The sequence below is a fragment of the Lygodium microphyllum genome, chromosome 9, assembly GCF_053477565.2.
Source record: "Lygodium microphyllum isolate KBCC chromosome 9, Lygodium_microphyllum_v1.1.10, whole genome shotgun sequence".
NCBI lineage: Eukaryota > Viridiplantae > Streptophyta > Polypodiopsida > Schizaeales > Lygodiaceae > Lygodium > Lygodium microphyllum.
The window spans coordinates 11,581,072-11,601,578 of NC_141143.1; the positions used below are offsets into that span (position 1 = coordinate 11,581,072).

General features: G+C 39.6%; 1 pseudogene; it reads right to left on the reverse strand.

Annotated features, from left to right (window-relative positions):
• Positions 1 to 6,558: 6,558 nt before the first annotated feature.
• LOC148030808 (uncharacterized) lies at positions 6,559 to 7,520 on the reverse strand (annotated as a pseudogene).
• Between the last annotated feature and the right edge of the window lie 12,987 nt (positions 7,521 to 20,507).

Consider the following 20,507-nt stretch of genomic DNA (forward strand, 5'->3'; position numbering starts at 1 on the left):
TTTACATTTGATTGAGTCAATGTTATTCTTATGGAGTGAAAATTGGTAGAACTATTGTTCACTATTTGTTCTATGCTCTCGTGATGAAAAAATCAGAAAACTTAAAGTTAAAATGCTGGAAATAATTTTTACAAACCCGTAAAACATGGTTTTTATGAGAAAAATGGAGTTTTGGTGTTTTCGGGTAGGATAAACCAATACACATAGGATAAAATGCTGATAAACTCTATATTTTTGTTATTCTAAGAATCAAGAGCCACAAATATAAAAATATATCAAATTTTAATTGGAAAAATAGAGAAAAATAGAGAAAAATAAGAGGAAAAATAGGAATGTGCCTTAGAAAAATATGAAAAAATATAATAAGTGATTGTGGATGTATGATAGTGGCAAAGCATGAGGTTTGGCCTTATTTTGCCCTATCTTTTTGTTACAATTTGTGATTTATTTCTCTTTATACATTAAACCATGACAAAACAACCTCTATACATCTATGCAACGAAGCAGAACTTAAACGGTGAGGGGGAGTAGGATTTTGTGCAACAATTTGAGGGCTGAAATAATACAAATTCTGATTGTTTTTCTCTATACATAGCATCTAGGAAATAGTTTGTTTGGGAATTAGGGATCTAGTAGCACAAGGTTCACCTTGGTACTAGATTCTTGCAATGAGGCATATAGGCGTATTAGTTGGAATTCATGGAAAGATTGTTTGCGTACTAGCACATAGGCTGATTTTGAAACATAATTGTTTGTGCACGATGAGACATCCACTATTGCATTTATCATACATGTGGTATCAACTCCTAAAAATTCATAGCAATTGTTTGAATTATAGTTGACCCACGCTTAAGAGGGTGAGATTCCCCTTGCCGTAGGTTAGCTGTTCGTTTCTTGGGGAAAATTATTAGTCAGAAACATGGTATCTCTTGGATCTTGTTGACAAAGAGAGGATTTTTGTGTGAATGTGTTTATATGTAAAAGCAATGCATCGAGGGGCCAATCCCTAAGATGTAGAAGAGCTGTAGTGGGGCCATGGCAATCAACCGATGGGTGGCCTCCTACGTCTGTGATACGTGGCGCTTATTGCTAATATGTGTGGGATACCCCCTCTGAGGGGTTTATGGGAAGGTACCATTGGACTCTTATCTAGCTACAAATGCAATATTAGAAGTATCTAGTGTGCATTTAGTTATTATAGTCACTCCTGGACCGCGAGGCCAGGTGGTGGTGGAGGTGTCTATTCTATGCATGAGGTTCAGCTAGTGCTATAGCCAGTGCTAGCCCATTTTTTGGTCCCATCAGTGATGCATTTGTCGGGAGTCGCCTCAAAGTGGTGGTTTCAGAATCTAGGGTCTCTTGGGACCTACTTGTTAGTTGATGTCCTTTGAATAGATCCATCAAGTCGAACTCCAAAAATAGGAGAGAGCCGAGAGGGCTAGATTGAGGGCCAAAATCAATAGGCATTATTCTCCTAAAAGGAGTAGTCTTGAACCTATTCAAGGGCGGGGTCTTAGTACCCTTAGCATAAATCAAAAGTCCGTTCAGGAGGTGGAAGTTCTAGTACTTCCCCCCTCCCAATTATTCTAATCACAATATTTTACCAAAAGTTACTATGGAAATAGGATGATTTTGATTTTGATTTTATTTTGGATTTTTCCTATTTTTTTGCATGATCTTGACTTGTTGCACAAGTGCACACATGTGACACTAGTCGCATTATACTTGGTAGATAGATGGAAGGATACTAATATGTTTTGTATTATGGTGAGTAGATTATTAGATGGATTTATGTGGAATAAATATTTTTGGGAGCACATTTTAATATGTGAAAATCGTACACTTCACAACAGCATGGAAATATGATTGAAAATTGTATGCTATAGAGCATGGAAATATTACATTTTTGTAGGTGCTCACTAGCACAAGGACTTTCCATGCACATATTAGAAATAGACAAAGCATTACTTTTGTGAAACATTCTTCACCACAACACCAATCAATTGAATATGTGGAACAATTTTCAAGAAAAAGTTAAAGAATCTTTCTTACCACCTTAGTTTCATCTTCAAGTAAGGCAAAATTGGTCAATTTTATATTGGCAAGAAGGTGATAATGTGTCTACCTATGCAAATTTTTTTTGGCAAAGACATTTGTTGTTGTGTATGCTTGAGGAAAATCCCAAGAGCATACTACAATGAAAATATGAAGACATCTTCAATTTGGCATTCGAGCTAAACTGAATTCTCTTAGACCCACTTCACTTTATGATGCTATTTCCATGCCCATGACATTGAAAAAGAATTCAAATCCATTACTTAGACTCTTTGCGGTCAAGAATCACATTCATCTTGACCTTTCGGCAACAATCACACCCAAAAGAAACCTTTTGTTCCTTACCATCCCAATTCTTTTCCACCTAACAAGTTCTCCAATTTCCAATGAAAAAGTGGCAATCCACAAAGGTATGCACACAACAATCTAAAAAATAAGGTAAAACCTCGAACCCTTAGTCTTAATTGTTAAAATAAAAGGCCCAAATTACTTGTCATCATTGCCAAAAACCTAAACATCTTCGATCGGATTTTCAATTTCACTCAATAATAATGGAAAGACAACCCAATTGCATAACATTGTGAGGAGATACATGACTAGGTTCATGATTAGACTACAAATACATTGCAGCAATACATATTGACGAAAGAAAAACTAAGTATGCCTATTTCTTTACATTCGTTACTTAAGATGAAAGGTTCTGATGTTACTATCCTACATGATAATGGTAGTTCTCATGATTTTATTTTAGAAAAATTGGTTAAGAGGTTATAATTAGAGACTAGTCCTCCATTATAAAAGGTTAAATCTAGATTTCAAGGCACAAAATATAATGGAATATGGAAAATCAAAGGGTTAGAAATATCTATGGGTACATACAAAGAGTAATGTGATTTTTTTTGGGGAGGTAGAGGTGCTTATGCATATGCTGCATGTATATTACTACACTAACAATATCCACACACATGTACATTGCAAGTGGTGGGGACTCATCACTATCACTTCATCCTTTATTCTTTTGATAACATTTTAATAAGGGAAGGCTGTCAGACATTGTGATTGTTAGAGTTCCCACATCTTGAGTCTCTCTCTCTTGCTCTCTTGCTCCATCTGCCATAGCTCACACCTTCAATGCTTTTGCTTGCTCGTACTCTCACTCAGCCTTCTCCCTTCAATTTCCTAGTTTCATCTCTCCAATCATAAAATATCATCCTTGATATGTCATATAGACAACAATTTAATCTTAATATTGACAATAATACTCACACTATCACTTTTGAATTCGAAGGACAAACTATTTCTTTTGAGTAGTGACTCTAACATTGAATTATTTCCATCGATTAGTCATACATATGTAAAAAGAGCACTTAGGATTTTTCCATCACATAAAGCTTCATATAGATACAATCCTTTACATAAAAATAAATTTAAAGACAAGTAAGTGACTTGTTGTCCTAGTTATTCTCCTTTTGATACACTTTTTTTGTTAGTTGAAAAGAAAAATAAAATGCATAGAATGTGCATTGACTATAAGATGGCTGTTAAAAATCATTACCCTATTCTAAAAGTCAATGATTTGCTAAATAAAATTAGGGCGACTAAAATTTTTAGCAAGGTAGATCTCGAATCAAAATATCATCAAATCCATATGGATTCAATTGATGTATTTAAGATCGTCGATAGGACACACTTTTGATACTGTGATTTTATTGTTATCCCTCTGGTCTCATTAATGTGCCAACTCCATTTGCACGAATAATAAATAAAATTTCTCTAGATTATCAAGGTTTTGTTATTTTTTTCTTTGATATACTTTTATTGAGTAAGTGAGAAGAGAGACATAAGAAACATCTTAGTCTTGTGTTTGATTTACTGCATAAAAATCACAAGTATGCAAATCTTGATAATAGTTTTTTCTTTCAAAGTCAAATTGAATATTTGCGACTTAGTTTTTGTTGAAGGTATAATTGTAGATCCTAAGAGAATTCAAACTATCAAAGATTGGCCTAATCTTAAGGGTGTGCACATGAAGTTTGATATTTTCTTGGATTATTAGGTTTCTACAAAAAGTTTATAAAAAATGTTTCATTGATTGCTTCTGTGTTGTTGTGTAAAAACATCATTTTTTGTTGGGATCCTAGTCAACTAAAATATTTTAATAATTCAAAATATATTTTGACCCATGCACCTATCCTTCAATTATCATATTTTTTCCACCCTTTTTTTCTTATTAGCACACGTGCTAGTGCTTTAGGTATAGGTGCAATTTTAATGCAAAATGATCATCCTATTGCATATGAGAGTCACAAATTAAAGCCTTCTGAAAAAAAATATAGGAAAAATGATAAAGAATTATTAGATGTAGCTCATGCTTTAGATATTTTGAAACATTAGCTTATGGGATTGGAGGTTCTTATCAAAAGTGATCAAGAAGCCATAAGACATTTATTGAATCAATCTCTTCTTTTTGGCCAACATATTGAATGGGCTTCTTTCATTTAAAATTTTCATCCAATGTTTAAATATCAGCCACATTATGTTAATTTCATCAACATTGATTCAATAGAGGGAATATGAACACAAAAAGAGCCCTTTAGCTTAGTATTTAATCTCATTTTTAATCACCTTAGGTTTGAGGTGGACCAATAGGAGAGGGGTGGTGTGCACATTTTATCGACTCTCTTTTCTCTTTTTGGTCTATAAAGGTGGTTTTCCTTAAAAAGTTCGTGTTTTTGCAATTAAAAATGTGAAAATTTGCATCATGGGTTGACAAGTTTTTAGGGATGTGCAAAGTTCAAATAGAAAAGGATTTAAAAATGATCAATTTATACTTTTAAAATTGCTTTTTGAGATTGTGGTGATGGTGGCCTGCTTGCCACATAGCCATGAGGAGACACACCCAAAAAATGTGTTGAAATGTACGGTCATTTTAATTGATTTCTCTTATAAAATACATTTTTAAAGGCCCACACATATGGTTGTTTCAACCCAACACCTAGTGGTTATAAATCATGGGCCACCCTACCACCACTAGGCTAAAGGACCAATCTTGATATACTACTTCGAAAGTTAACATTATAATGAGTTTTTTGAGATTTATTTTTTATCTTTTTTCACAAAATAGCCCATAGTCAGACACATATTGAGATATGTAAAGTCCACATTACATTATGGACTTTTCTATGAGGCAGGTACAAATGTACAGGTGTTTGGATATAGAGATGCAGATTGAGCTAGTAGTATGTCTGATAGAAGATCTACCAACGGATACATGTTCTCTCTTGGTAGTGCAGCAATTACTTGGAGTAGCAAAAAGCAATCTACAGTTGCTTTGTCGAGTACAGAGGCTAAGTATAGAGGTGCTGCTGTTGCAGCATGTGAGGTAGTATGGCTGCAAAAGTTATTGGATGATTTAGATGTGTAGGTGGAAGGTCCAGTTGTCATTTATTGTGACAACATGAGCAGTATACAGTTGGCTAGGAACCCTGTGTTCCATGCCAGGACAAAACATATTGAGGTACACTACCACTTTGTGAGAGAGAAGGTACTAGCATGTGAGATTGACTTGGTGTATGTCAGCATAGTGGATCAGATAGCTGACATCTTCACAAAGGCATTGGGCACAGAGAAGCTTCAAAAGTTTCCAAGCTTACTTGGAGTTGCAGAGATGCAATTGAGCTTGAGGGGGAGTGCTGAGATGACAAGCTCAACACATGCGGACATTGATGATGGACCACCTGGTTAGATGGGTCCACACATCTACACTTAGCATGTCGGTGGTCATTATGACTCTCACATGGCCATTGACTCATTACTTATTATATTCAGGTTATTACACCTATTTACAGCTAGCATAGTTATAGCACAAGCCGACTAGTGTAGTCGGTTATGCATTGTTTGACTTAGTAGGCCACTTTCCTTTATGTTGTATCTTATCTATACTTTTTGTACATTGTAAAGTGTGTGGAAGAAGAAGAAGAAACTAGCAAGAAAACGTTTTGGCCTCCATCTCTCTTCTTGTCTCTTGAGTGAGCTTCTCCTTGTGCATTCCACTGTCAAAGAGATCGTGCAAGAGCTGCAAAACACGGGGTTCAAGATACAGCAAGGAAAGAGGCTAACAAGAAGATCTCAAAATTTGATGCCAAAGATCATAAATTGCTTGTCAAGAACATAGCCACAGCTCAAAATTTTGGTTCGAACAAGTACAGCACCAAGTGAAGCCTTGCACGTGGTCGTTCAGCTGTAGTATGCCATGCTTGAAGATGAAAACTCTGTCGAGAGGATTGCTGAGAATGGGAACTGGGTTACTGAAATTTCAGCCTAAACAGAGCCTTTGGGATACTTGCAACATGGAAGTTGGTTGCATCATGCGATAAAAAAAAACTGTGAGCTCTTTCAGATTTGCTTTCCAAGGAAAGACCCAGTTCTAGAAGATGAATTACTTTGATCACGAGGAAACTGGTGGATCTCCAGCAACGCGAGCATTTCAATAGTTCAAAATCATTATACCCTTTGTAGCAATTTCAGCACCATCACTTGCTGTTGAGCAGCACTCAAGAACTCAGCATTTATAATGGCATTAGAAACAAGGATTACTGTAGATACCGAAGGACTATTGATCCAGACTCACAGCAATTTCAAAAGACAAGCTTTTGCCGAGTGCATCGAGTACAGGACAGGTGGGCCTGCTCAGCAGCACTCGTGCAAGTCCTGTTGAACAATTTAAAAAAAACAAACCATTCTTCAACTGTCCAAAGCCTGTTGATTTACCAGTGGCATCAATGCATGAAAGCTCAGGCGGCATGTCATAGTTAGCTTTCACAACTCGCATGTACAACACTGAACCTGCTTGAAGGCTGGGTACATTGCGTCTAGTGGCACCCTCAAATGCAAAGATAGAAAGAGTTCCATAGCTTGGACCTCCAATATCAATGGTAAAGCTCTCTGAACGTTGATCAACAACAAGCCCGATGACAATAACATTTGCACTTGGAATATAACGCTTTTGTGAGCCTTCCACCCAAAGCTTGTTCGGTTTTATGAATTTGAGTCTCCCAGCCTTGGTAGCCACAATCTGATCATTATCCTGACGGAGGCCCCCTTCCAATCGAAGTGTGGCAAGGCTGAGTTTGGAGAGGTCCAGCACTACGTCTCCGGGTGCCACAATCTGATTGAGGAAAGGAGATGCCTCGAGGGAAACCGTCACTCGCGACTTCACCGCCCCCTTATCATCGGTGATTGTGATCTTATTCTTCTGCCCGTCGTCTTATCCTCAGCGGAGACATTCAGAATGCCGTTGGCATTGATATCGAAGTAGACAGTGATTCATCAGCTCAAAGTGCACTTTTCCCCTCTGAATTCGCCACATTTGACAGCGACTTGCCACCGCAAAATGCAGTTTTGTCCACCACATTTGGCTGCAATGCTTCACCTATAGTCACAGCAGCATCACCGGCATATGACATCTAAACCCCATCACAAGCAGCGATAGCCTGTGCAATTGAGAGCAAGGCTGCAGCCGAGCCTCCGAAAGCGGACCCACGAGTCATGCTCAGTTCTCTGCCTGAGAAAGGGAAGCTTCTCTAAGCTGTTATGCAAGCAGGGCCTCTGCTACAAACACTCCTCCTGGCCTGATGACCGAGGCCGGCTTCATTGTTTACTTCGTCTCTCTGCCTGTTTGTGCTTTGATCTAGAGTTTGAACTTCATATCTGTGAGATGTCACATGATACACAGCTCCAGATGACTATCTGTGATTCATAGTGTCCCCTCATAATCCTCCCATTCTTGTTTTTTATTCCTCTTTCTGCTGCAGGCCTTCGTAACAGAAAATTGCGCTCTCTCTCTGCCCCCGTTCGTAACTTCCTCCCGCTTTTTCTCTCCTTTTTTTTCCCCCTTCCTTTTCTCCTCTATCTTTAGTTTTTCTTTTTCTTGTTCACATGTCAAAATTAGGCAAGCGACCTTCCTCATTCCAGCACTTTTATAAAAGTCTGACATGAGCATAATTTTTGTCAAAGCCTTGCTGTGCTAGTAATATGTCACCATGCCTTTTGCATTAATTCAACATTGACATCCAAGCAACCAAGATTATTTGCAAGAGGGATATCTTGCAGCAACTCTGATTCCTCCTTTAAATATCCTTCTTGTAGCATATCTCCAAAACACTTGCACCAAGGCTGTCATTGCACATAGAGCTAGACCAAATAGCAGCAGGACAAAGATCCTTTGGCATCAGTTTTTCATATTTTTCTAATACACACACATCATGCATCCAAACAAAATCATGCGCATGCACTAAGGGAATATATACATTGGATACGGATTATTAAAATGCATCACACATCAATGAATCACACACGGAAATTAACATAAATGCACAACAAAAGAAATGGAGGTGTATACGACTCGGATGCGCAGCAACACGACATCCATTAAAAGCTTCAACAGTAGATACATGACAATCATGAATAAGGACAGAAGCAGCAAACTCTGTCTCATCATCTTCTGCAAGCATTGACTCCTCATCCTCATATCTCGCTCTAGAAAGCATGTCTGCAACTGGATTATCTTTCCCTGCTATGTGTCGAAATTCTGGATTCAATGATTTGATATAGGCAATCCACCGAAGCATCGCTATATCTGGAGTCGAGCAACTAGTAATCATGCCAAGCAAAGGCAAACAATCTGTTTCCACAATAACTGAAGCTCCAATAAAATATCCTTTGTCACACTTCAGTGCAGTGACTACTCCCCACAATTCTCTTTTAATCTGCGGATATCTCCTTTGTCGCTCATTAAGAACTTTAGCTCCAAAGCGGATTGCATACCTATTTCCATTAGCATCATCCTGTCCCACAGCCCAACCTATGCCAATAGGGCTAGTATCAACTGTCAACATGATCGGCCGTCCACACTGATAATCCGCCTTGCGTAGAGTAGGAGCTGATTGCAACAGCTTCTTGAGCTTACACATGGCTTTTGAATGCTTCTCATCCCAATGAAATTTCTGCCCCTTTCGAAGCAGCTGATAAAGAACATCTGCAATATGAGCAAAATGAGGAATCCAAATAATGTAAAATACACAAGCTCCCACAAATCTCCGCACCTCTGAAATAGTTGAGCAATACTCTGCAATCCTGTTTATGGCATCCACCTTTGCAGGAGAAGGCTTTCTGCCATAATATCCAACCATATGCCCAACTATGATGACTTCATTAACAGCAAAGACAGATTTCAGCCCTGAAAGTGTCAAATTTACCTCCTCTAATCGTGTCAATATTTGTTCACAAGCATTCAAGTGATCAGCCACAAACTGTCTACATCCACGCAAATCAAGACTTTCATTCTTTTCATCTTCTGCACAACCCTTAATAGGCACATCATCTAGAAAAGGCATAGTATACTGCGGAATATAGTCTCGAAGAACTCTATGCATAGCATTCATCATATGAGCAACTGAGTTTGTAGCACCTTGAGGCAAGGTACACATCCTCACAAGACCAATAGGTGTCCGCATAGTAGTAATATCCCTGCTTTCCAAGGCAAGCTGAAACTGATCATAACCTGAATACAAGTCACCTAGTGAATAGATGGCTCGTCCTGCAAAAGCCTCAGCAAATTCATCCACAACTGGACCTGTACCCACATTCCTGATTGTCACTTTGTTCACGGGCTGCATATCCTGAATAAATCTCAAAGTACCATTCTTCTTTGGTACAGTAAACCACCTGTTAGAATAAGGTGCAGAAGAGGGTTCCAAAATCCCCATTTTAATCTTCTCATTCAGCAACTCTATCAGCTTTGGCAAGTGTGCTTTAGGCACAGGTATAGGACGTATATTCCATGGTACATGAGGAACAGTGAAGATGACCATGGGTGCAACCAATTCGGGACTAATGCAGCCAATTTCATGTGGAAAGAAAGCAAATTCCTTGCCATGACATCCAAGCATCTCTCTAAAACATTCTTTTTCCACTGGAAGCAAAAAATCATCATTTCCAATCTTCAATTCTGCAAGAGTTTCAGCAGTAAACTTATGTCCAATATTTGCAGGATCCCTCAACATAGGCTGCTTCATAGCTTTTTCAATCTGTTCATCACTATCAGAAGGAAGCAGGCCTGCAACCGGCTTAACCTTCTTATCAACTGTTTTATATTTTGTGTCAACCTTGGCATCATTCAAGCACTCTTTTCTTTGCTGCAATTTCTGCAAATTTTCAGCATCTTTCAACTTTGTTGGCTGAAAAATTTCAGCCTTTAACTCTATGGACTGCATGGGTGCAGTCTGAAACTCTGTATGCAGAAATTTTTCTGCATTCAACTCTGTTGGCTGAATGAATTCAGCCCTCGGCTCTATGGACTGCATAGATGTATCCTGAAACTCTGTATGCAGAAATTTTTCTGCATTCAACTCTGTTGGCTGAATGAATTCAGCCCTCGGCTCTATGGACTGCATAGATGTATCCTGAAACTCTGTATGCAGAAATTTTTCTGCATTCAACTCTGTTGGCTGAATGGATTCAGCCCTCTGCAATTCTATTAGCTGATCAAGATCAGCCATAAATTCAGTTTGCTGAGTTTTCTCAGCCTCTAACTCTGTTTGCAGCATAAAACCAGAAATTTCCTGAAACATATCCAAGGTTTGCACAGGTATGATCTTTGAACCCTTGCATACATCAGTTTTCAGCATTGCTCTCATCTCAAACAATGTATCTGCATAAGACATCCCTTCATACAATCCATCCACATGCTCTTCTGCTTGCAAGATACCTGCATTCTTCAACTCTTTCTCCTTACGACCAATGTACTGCCTGGCAGCTCTAGGCAAATCTGAAATTTTCTGATAACTTACTGAACTATTTGAAGAAAAACCAACAAAATTATTGGAGAAAGACTGGCTGCCAGGAGGCGAGATCTCCTCTTTTCTCCACTCCGTACCACTGGCGTCTCGCAAGACAGCGGTACCTAATGAAAATCCAACTCCTTCGCAGGTAGTGGTGCCTCACGCAAGGAGTCCCTGTTTCTCGGATGATTTACCCCAACAGTCATAAACTGAATAGCTCGCATACCATCTTTACTGCGTATCCGCGCATAAGCTGATCCGTCATCCATCACTTTTGTTTCCATTCTTGCTTCTGTAATGAAAGGCTGTCCAAGAATAATCGGATAAGAGCATGAATCCTGAACAAAGCAATGATAATCCTCTTCAACATTACCAATAGAAATTCTGATACTCGGACAAGCAGTATACATATCACCAGAAGTATTATTGGCGGCTCTCATGCGCCAGCCATGCTCTGCATCCATAGGCCACTTGCCACTCTCATAAACACCTCGAGCAATAAGATTAATTTCAGAACCATGATCAACTAAAGTGATCAAGGGAATTTGTTTCTCTCCAATCCTTACCACTGTCTCAGTGGTTGCTCTAGCCCAATGACTTCGTAAAAAATGGCTGCGAGGAATGAGAATAGGGGTCTCATCATCTTCATACTGCATAGGCTGCACTATTTTCTCCAATTGCGGATTAACAGAAGCATTCTCAACCATCATTGCATCATCATGCTCTTCCCCAAGAGCTCCATGCCACAATCCCTGTAAAGCAGGTCCTTCCATCGCATGCCGTTTCCTCCGCAAAAGATCTTGCATCTGATCCTGTATTTCTCTTCTAGCAATCCCAAGAGCCTCTCCAACAGTAAAAGTGACTTCACTATTCAAAATTCTTTCATGAAAAATCTTACTCATATCCGTTTGCATATCAAGGTCTGACAAGAGCTTGAATCCTGGCTCTTTCCTTGGTTGCCTCTTTTCTTTCTGCTTGTCTCCCATTGGTTGATCAGAACCTATTTGAGTTGGAGAATTTGACATAGGTGGAGCTGTAACAGGTGGTGAAACAAAGTCACCCCCTCTAGTCTTTTTGGAGGAGCTAGGACCCTCCTCATCTCTTCTTCTCTTTTCCTCAACCATGGCATCTAAACCCTGCGTTTTAGCCATATAAGCAAAAATAGAATACCTGTCAATAGGAGAATCCCATCCTGTTTCTCCTCGGATGCTAGAGCCCACACAAGTCATAGTAGAAGTTTGAACTTTCCCTCTTCTCGCTATCTCCAAGGCAGAAGACCATAAAGCAGAGTCTCCATCAGATTTCTGCTCAAGATGGACTCCAAAAGCTGAAGCATCTCCTCTAACACTCACATAAGCTGATCGCGCAGCCATATCATCAACAAGCTTCTTCATACCTCCCTTACCAAAGTTCGTGTCAAGAGGAGCGCCAGTCTCTGTCAGCCATATCTTCCCATCTTGTCCCCAGAACACTACATTCTTCTTACGTGCTTCCTGAAAAGCATCACAATCTCTGCAATGTTGGTGCTCTGTACTATCACACCAAATACATCGTCGCCCTTTTCTTTGACCAGCTGGAAAAGCAGTCACTGGAGCAGGTGCTACAGCAGGTACTGACATAAGTTGCTCCTTTAACTTACCAACTTCAGCTTTGACTGCTTCAATTGTCAAATCCGCCAAGCCTTTAATAACATCATCTACAGATAAGGGCACTGGAGCAGCAGGAACTGGTGGATTTACAACAGGAGGAGTAGGCTTAGGCAAAGAAGTTGCAGCAGGGGTAGAAGAAGAAGTCTCCAAGGATTTTTCAGGAACTGATCCTGTATTTCGATGCAATCTGACTCTCCTGCGCTGCTTCTTGACAAGAGCATTCACAGCATCAATGACATGTCTCCACTCAGTCTTTAAACCTGAATCAGTAGCTTGATCTTCCAAAAGATCATCCAACTTTTCCTGTAAATCAGCATCTGCAGCTTGCAAAAATAACTCCACTTTCTGGTTCTCCAAAGCTTGCTGTTCAGTCCCATCCAACTGATCATAACGGCTTTCAAACTCTCGCAGAAGAGCGGTAACAGAAAGTCCCTTATTAGGCATAGAAACCCATGCTAAAAAATTCCTGCGATTCATAAGACATGTATCCTCCAGGAAATATTCATCTTTTAATGCCTTTTTAAATTCAGCCCAACCTGCATGTGTCTCTTGAATTTCTGCAATTCGACCTTCAAGAGCTCGAACCACGATCCGCAAGAAGTAGCGGCTCCAAACATCTTGAGAAACCCCAAAAAACTTCATCTTTTCTTCATACAAATGCAGGTATGTTGACACTTGCTGGCCATTAAACTGCTTCATCTCCTGTTGGACAGCTTTCAAGGCATCCATAGCATCACTGTCTCGTTTTGCATGAGCTTGCTGCTGCATATACATGGTAAATGACTGAAACAGGTTCTTCATGACATTATCATCTGTCATCTCTTCTTGCGAGTCTCCCATCTTGCTGATGACGCAGCACTTTCACGTCGGGTTCACCAGAAATGTTAAAGAGATCGTGCAAGAGCTGCAAAACACGGGGTTCAAGATACAGCAAGGAAAGAGGCTAACAAGAAGATCTCAAAATTTGATGCCAAAGATCATAAATTGCTTGTCAAGAACATAGCCACAGCTCAAAATTTTGGTTCGAACAAGTACAGCACCAAGTAAAGCCTTGCACGTGGTCGTTCAGCTGTAGTATGCCATGCTTGAAGATGAAAACTCTGTCGAGAGGATTGCTGAGAATGAGAACTGGGTCTTTCCTTGGAAAGCAAATCTGAAAGAGCTCACAGTTTTTTTTTATCGCATGATGCAACCAACTTCCATGTTGCAAGTATCCCAAAGGCTCTGTTTAGGCTGAAATTTCAGTAACCCAGTTCCCATTCTCAGCAATCCTCTCGACAGAGTTTTCATCTTCAAGCATGGCATACTACAGCTGAACGACCACGTGCAAGGCTTTACTTGGTGCTGTACTTGTTCGAACCAAAATTTTGAGCTGTGGCTATGTTCTTGACAAGCAATTTATGATCTTTGGCATCAAATTTTGAGATCTTCTTGTTAGCCTCTTTCCTTGCTGTATCTTGAACCCCGTGTTTTGCAGCTCTTGCACGATCTCTTTGACACCGCGTGTGTTCGGCACACCATCTTGAGCAAATCCCCCCACCACGCGATTCATGACATAAGTCAACCCCCCAACTGAGACCTTGCCCCAATTGTGGTTGGTAACTCCCTTAGTGGAGGCAAGGTGGTGACCATCCACCCACACAATGTCACTAGAGACCTTTGGGTCAAATCACTACAAGACAACCATCACATTCTGCTTCTTATTCAACATCTAGGGGGGTATTTGACCAACCAATTGGACCATCAATGGACTTTGGTTTGAGGCCCACCTCATCTTTGGAGAGATATCAAAGGTTGAGAACTTTTCCATGAGTGAGTTGTCTTCAAATGAGGCTATCGCAAAGGCCCACTCAACACATCCTTGAGGTCATTAGGTTGTTTGGATAGTAGATAGTGGTGCCACACATCATGTGGGAGACATAGCTATCCAAAGATTTTAATGTATACAAAGGTACTGCCTAGACAATGATGTATGACACACATGATGCCATGTATTGAGAGATTTCCCTAGAGGATATGAACATGCTAAGATGATCATGTGACACTTGGGAGATAACAGAGCATGATAGACAATTCATCGCATTGGGGAATGCACATGGGATGGTCATCTTTAATGGCATGCCATGATGGAAAAGTTGAGGAGGGCTTACATGTTGGAACCCCAAGGGGGGATTGAGTATCATAGACTATTTGATGGGGTCACCCTCTTTGTTGCCAGCAGATGTCATTGACTTTACCTCTTCAGGAAGATCTATTGGTTTACCAATGGCTCATGTATATTTGAGTTTTACAATGATAGGAGGTGGTTGTTGGGCTAAACATGATGATATAGACTCTTGGATAGCCCCCGAAATTTTTATTTAGTGAAAAACCCTAAAATGGAAAGTGGTTCGAGAGAGTAAAAACGAGGAGAGGTTTGAGGTCCCGAAACTTTCATAAATAGGCAACGTGCCCTCCATTCAGCCCAATTTCGTTTTTGCAAGTTTTAGGCCCTCTAGCTTCGTTGCCCACACCTTGTTCGTAGAGGACATCTTAGCCGAGGTTTCCCAACATTGTCTACATCCATTAGGCACCTGTTTCTAGCCTTTATCACACAGTCCACACCATCTACTGCCACGTGGTAGCAACATTGACAAGCTAGTGATAGCATTGGGTGATGGGTGGCAGTTATGGTAGTAGGGCAGAACCTCCAAATTATTAGGAATGATGATGTAGAGCTTACCATAGTGTGGATGTGATAACAAATGAATAGGAGATTAGGATGAATGCCCACATGTCCTTATATAGGGGATTTTTGGGCATTTGTCCTATTGCCAAATAAAATGCCTTTCTAATGTGATGAAAATTTTTGGGACTATTTCTGTGGAGCTAAATTGGGACTAAATGTAGTGAGTTTGTGTTAATGCAATCTTTTAATTTTAGTGGCTCAATAGCCTTGTGGCTACTTGTGGTGTTGTCTCCTATCTTGATATTGCCTGGTTGGCTAGAAGGCCCTTTGTGTATATTTTAATTTGCTATTCTTTAATTGAAAATCCTTCACAAACAAAATGAGAGGTTGCAGCAAGATAGCAATGATAGGCTATCAATCCACTGTCTTTTTAACACACCAAAATGGAAGTACATAACCCAAAGCAAGTCCATGTAATGTACCTTTGCCTGCACAAATCAAATCTATATGCAGTCATACTAGTGACATCATATATCAAACTCCTCTTCAACTAATGAAAATTGATAGTAGCTGGAAGGTATATTCAAGGATTGCAAATGACTAAATTGGTTGAGAACCAAAATTTACCACTGTATGAGGGTGTGTGTAAGTTGTCTTCAGTACTAGTTGTTGCATCTATCCTATCTACCAAAATTCTGTATATCATTTAGTATATGTGCTTGCTTATTCAATAAGCAAGGCTTGACTAAGAAACCTCTATTTACCTTGCAGCTTTTTTGGAAATTCGTTACTTTGTCGTGATAATAACTTACCGTGCCATTCTTCCCCAAATCAAATAGTTATTTTTCAAATTCTAGCATAAAGGTCAAGAATAATCATGTTGGTGTGATAATTGGATTGATCAATCATAATGGGATGGGTACTGGGTAATAATGAATAATTACCGATCACATTTTGGCTCTCTTATTTATGGTGTTACGGTTACCTAAATCAACATGTCTTTTAGTAATTTGTGCTTTGTTCAAGTTAAGATGATGTGTATATACTAGTGCAGTGGTGGGACACACTGAAATAATGAAAGCTTCCAACTAAGATAAATCCTTCAACCACTAGGACGTTGTATCTACCACACAAAATTTCAGAGAGGAGCTAGGGCATGGTGGTTTATGAAGGACAACTTCCTAGCGATCGCAATGTTGCTGTCAAAGTAGCTTCCAAGAATTCTAGTCAAGGAATCAAAGAGTTTTTGAAGCATATTGGTGTGTATGTTCCAATGCATATTGGTGGAAATTCAAGCTGAAAGTAATATTGAACTGAATATTACTTTCAAAGTGCATCATAAGAACCTTGTAGGACTCTTGGGGTTTTGTATCGAAAGAGAAGGGCTATTAGTGCTTGTCTATGAGTTTATGCCTAAAGGATCCTTGTTCAACTACCTCCATGGTATAAGAATATCAATTACAAAAAATTATTTGATTGGTCCATGTTGTCAAAGGTTTCTCTACTTACATTAAGTTCTCTTGATTACTAATGAAGGTCCAATATCAAAAGTTACACCGTTGTTTTGGAGACAAAGACTGATGATATTGGTTGATGTTGTGCAAGGTAGTAAGTGTTTCTACTCTTCTACGTGCTGATTGAGGGCTTTTCAAGTTAAGCATCTCTTCTATTATATGATGATCTGGTTTATTATAAAGTGGCAATGAAAAATGTAGGACTTGATTATTTACATCATGAATGCAAACCGCAAATAATTCATAGGGATGTCATAAGTAGAAACATTCTATTAAATGATGACTTGGAAGCTAAGATTGCTAATTTTGGCATCTCAAGGAACTGTCTGAGTAGTGCAGAAGATGCTCCTGCAACTACCATGATGGGGAGCATAGGCAACATGGATTCAAAGTATGTACATATAGCTGTGCACAAATCCTAGTGCAATGTTACTTTTGATCATCCATGTAATAAAGCTATCATGTGGGCAATCCTTCCTTTTATGCAGGTACATATCCAACACAAAACTAACAGAAAAATTTGAGGTTTATAGCTTTGGGGTGCTCTTGTATGAAGTGACAAGTGGATAGAATGTGATCATCAATGAAAGAGATAAAGGAAAACAAGTGCACATAGCAGAATGGGTAACACATTAATCTCCTCAAAGAGTTAATCGATTCATGTGCAATGCATTAACTTTATGTATCAATGGACCAAATTATCAAGAACAACCTACTATGGCCAATCTGATCTAAGGGTTGGGGGTGTTAATGGACAGGTGCGGCCCTTGATCCAGAGAGGCATGATTGAGGATGTTGTGGATGAGAAGGTGGAGCACAGCTATGAGTCATCATTAGTATGGCGCATGATGGAGGTGGCTATGTAGTGCACTAAGTTAATGTATTCATCAAGTGATACATAATTGCAACAAAAAATAAAAATAGAAGTGATGCCTATGAATATTTAGGGTGCACAAAAAAAAGGGAAGGGAGTGCTATTTTGGTATGTGATATATGTTATCCAAAAGTCTCTCATCAAATCAAATGATATAAGTTATAAAATAAGGTATCCAACTCAAAGTAGTCGTGGTGGCTGCCTCCTTTGGTGGATGATAATGGCCTAGATCTTACTATGGTATCTCAATCATAGTGAATGGTCTCTGTTGAGAAACACGGATCCTTGAGCAAGGTTTAGCTATGGTGGTGGAAATTAATGGACAAGAAGCATGATGACTTAGAGTATTACTCAAGTGAATTAGGCTCCAAGTTAGATTACCTTGGATTCATAAACACAATCTTGAGTAGACATGGACAAGACGGAAATTACTAAGTACAATAGCATTGCATTCAAATGATTGTCAAGTACACTCTTTTAGAGTTGCAGGATGGTACCAATTTTCCTTATACAAAGAGGCTATCATAGGAGTGTGATTGCATATTTCTCAACACCCCTCCTCAATCACAACCATTAAAAAATACCAAGTATACAAAGGCTTTCATGAGTAGAACCTTGCTAAGTGTAAACATGGAAAAGCCAACCATATAAAGCATGAGGCTGTCATCACAAGGCCTCACTAAGTGTGCAAAGGTTGTAGTCCATAGGTTACATGAGGGTTATAAGGCTTATAATTGGAGCATTAATGCAAGTATATACAAGGCATTAAAAAGTTAGTCTGAATAGTGGGAATAGAAGGACTGATGAGGCTTGTGCTTTTGCTCTTGAGTGTCTTCTTCTTTATGGTCTTCTTCTTCTTTGACAGTTGCAAGGTAGGCCTTGTGTAATCCTTTCCTAGAATCACAAAAATTTTCAATGTGCCCACTTCTTTTGCAGAAGTCACAAACAATGTCTTTCTTCTTTTGTACTTGTTGTTGACATAGAGTACCAGCTTTGGATTTGACATATTAATTAGCATGGTGGAGACATTACCAAATTCTGGAGGAAGACTTTTAAGCAAGACTCCAATGCATATATCTTCATCCATTTTTAAGTTAATCCTTGCAAGTTAAGTTAGTAGACTTTCCATATAATTAAGATGAGTTGCAAGAGATGTATTAGCCTTCATATCCAACTTGAAAACTCAATCAACAATCCATATTTTTAAGATTTAGATTGGGCACCAAGAAATGTGTCCAACTCTTCCCAAGTGGCATGAGATGTATCACATGTGTCTACATGGTGGATATAACTATCATCAAGCTCAAGCTTGATGATTGCTTCAGCATTGTCATCCATGTCGATTTGATATCCTGTAAGCCACTGCTTGACCTCTGCATACCATGAAGTTTCTTGTCCTGCCGAAGTTAGTTTCCTAGAGGCCTCAAAGGCTCTCCTAGAGATAGTCTATCCGGATGCATGATACATACTCTATGTATGAAGTTGATGGTTTGAAAGAGGGCCTCCAATCATCATGGGGGATGTAGGAAAATCAACTCTAATAATCTCATGGTATTGATGGTTTGTTGTGGATCACCGGCGAGAGCATAATGATTTGGGGTCTCTCGATCATGGCTAGTGTGACCGGTGTGTCAAATAGCAATCTTTGTGTGTGAGGCTCTTGGAAGTGTGCCTTGTGGCACTCCCTCTCCATCATGGCCAATGCTGTGTACCCTTGTGTGAGTTGGTCTTTGGTTGCTTGTGACATATGAGTCCACAACCTCCACTATCCAGCTCCTAGAGTGAAGATTAATCTCTTCCTTACTAGGACTCATGTGTGGAAGATCAAGATCTTGGTCTTTCCAAGATTAACCATCAATCTACACTAGGACTGATCAAGATCTTGGTCTTTCCAAGATTTACCATCAATCCACACTATGTACAAAAGTCATGAAGGGTGTGGAGATGTTGTAGACCCTCTTGTGACTCAAAGACCAAAAAAATATCATTAGCATAAAGCATAATGGAGATAGGTATACATGCTATCTCCACCCCATCATTGCCTCCTCATGTGATGTGATCTGCTATCTCATCGATGTAGAGAGACCAAAAAGTATGGGGGAGAGAGGACATGCTTCCTTCACTCGAATGGTGCTAGAGACCATGTTTGCAAGTCCTCTTGGGCATCTCACTCTACCTACCACCCTCTCATACAATGTATAGATGACCCAAAGCATGTTTTATGGGATCCCCAGTTTCTATAGCCTCTGTAGTAGTCTATCTTGTGGAATTGTATCAAAGTCTTTCAAGAGATCCACAAAGCAACAACAAAGTCTCCTCTTTTTCATTTTTTCCTTTTCAATCGTGCTTCTTCAGGTGAGGATGTGTTCAAGTGTGGAGAACCCTGTTGGAAACTAGCCTATCTTAGTGTCAATCTCCCTCACTCTGCATATGCATTGAGCCTGTGCCTCAATCACTGCTCTATATATCTTTGCCAATGTGTGGCCCACCGTGATGGTTTTTTAGTTACCTCGATCTAGGGGGTCTCTAGACTTGTGGATGGGCACGATGGTATGCATGGTCCACTCATCTAGGAAGCCCTCTAGTACAACCCTATTGAACATAAAAGCAAGGAGAGGAGCTAAAATTTCCACTCCATAAATGAAGTTCTCACCATGTATGTATGTGTGATCCATCAATCGTCCATGCTATAGATGCTCCATCGCTCTCCTCACCGTGAGATGGGAGAGGCTGCGAGGCAGCTCTAAGAGGATGAGAAAGAAAAGAGAGGCTTTCCTGTGGATTTGGGACTTAGACACCTTCTTTCATACTACCCCTCAAATGGTCTAGCACTTTAGCCCACTAGACTGGTTATTTACACAACCATTGTATCTTTGATGTACTTAGTTACTCCTCATAGAGTTTCTT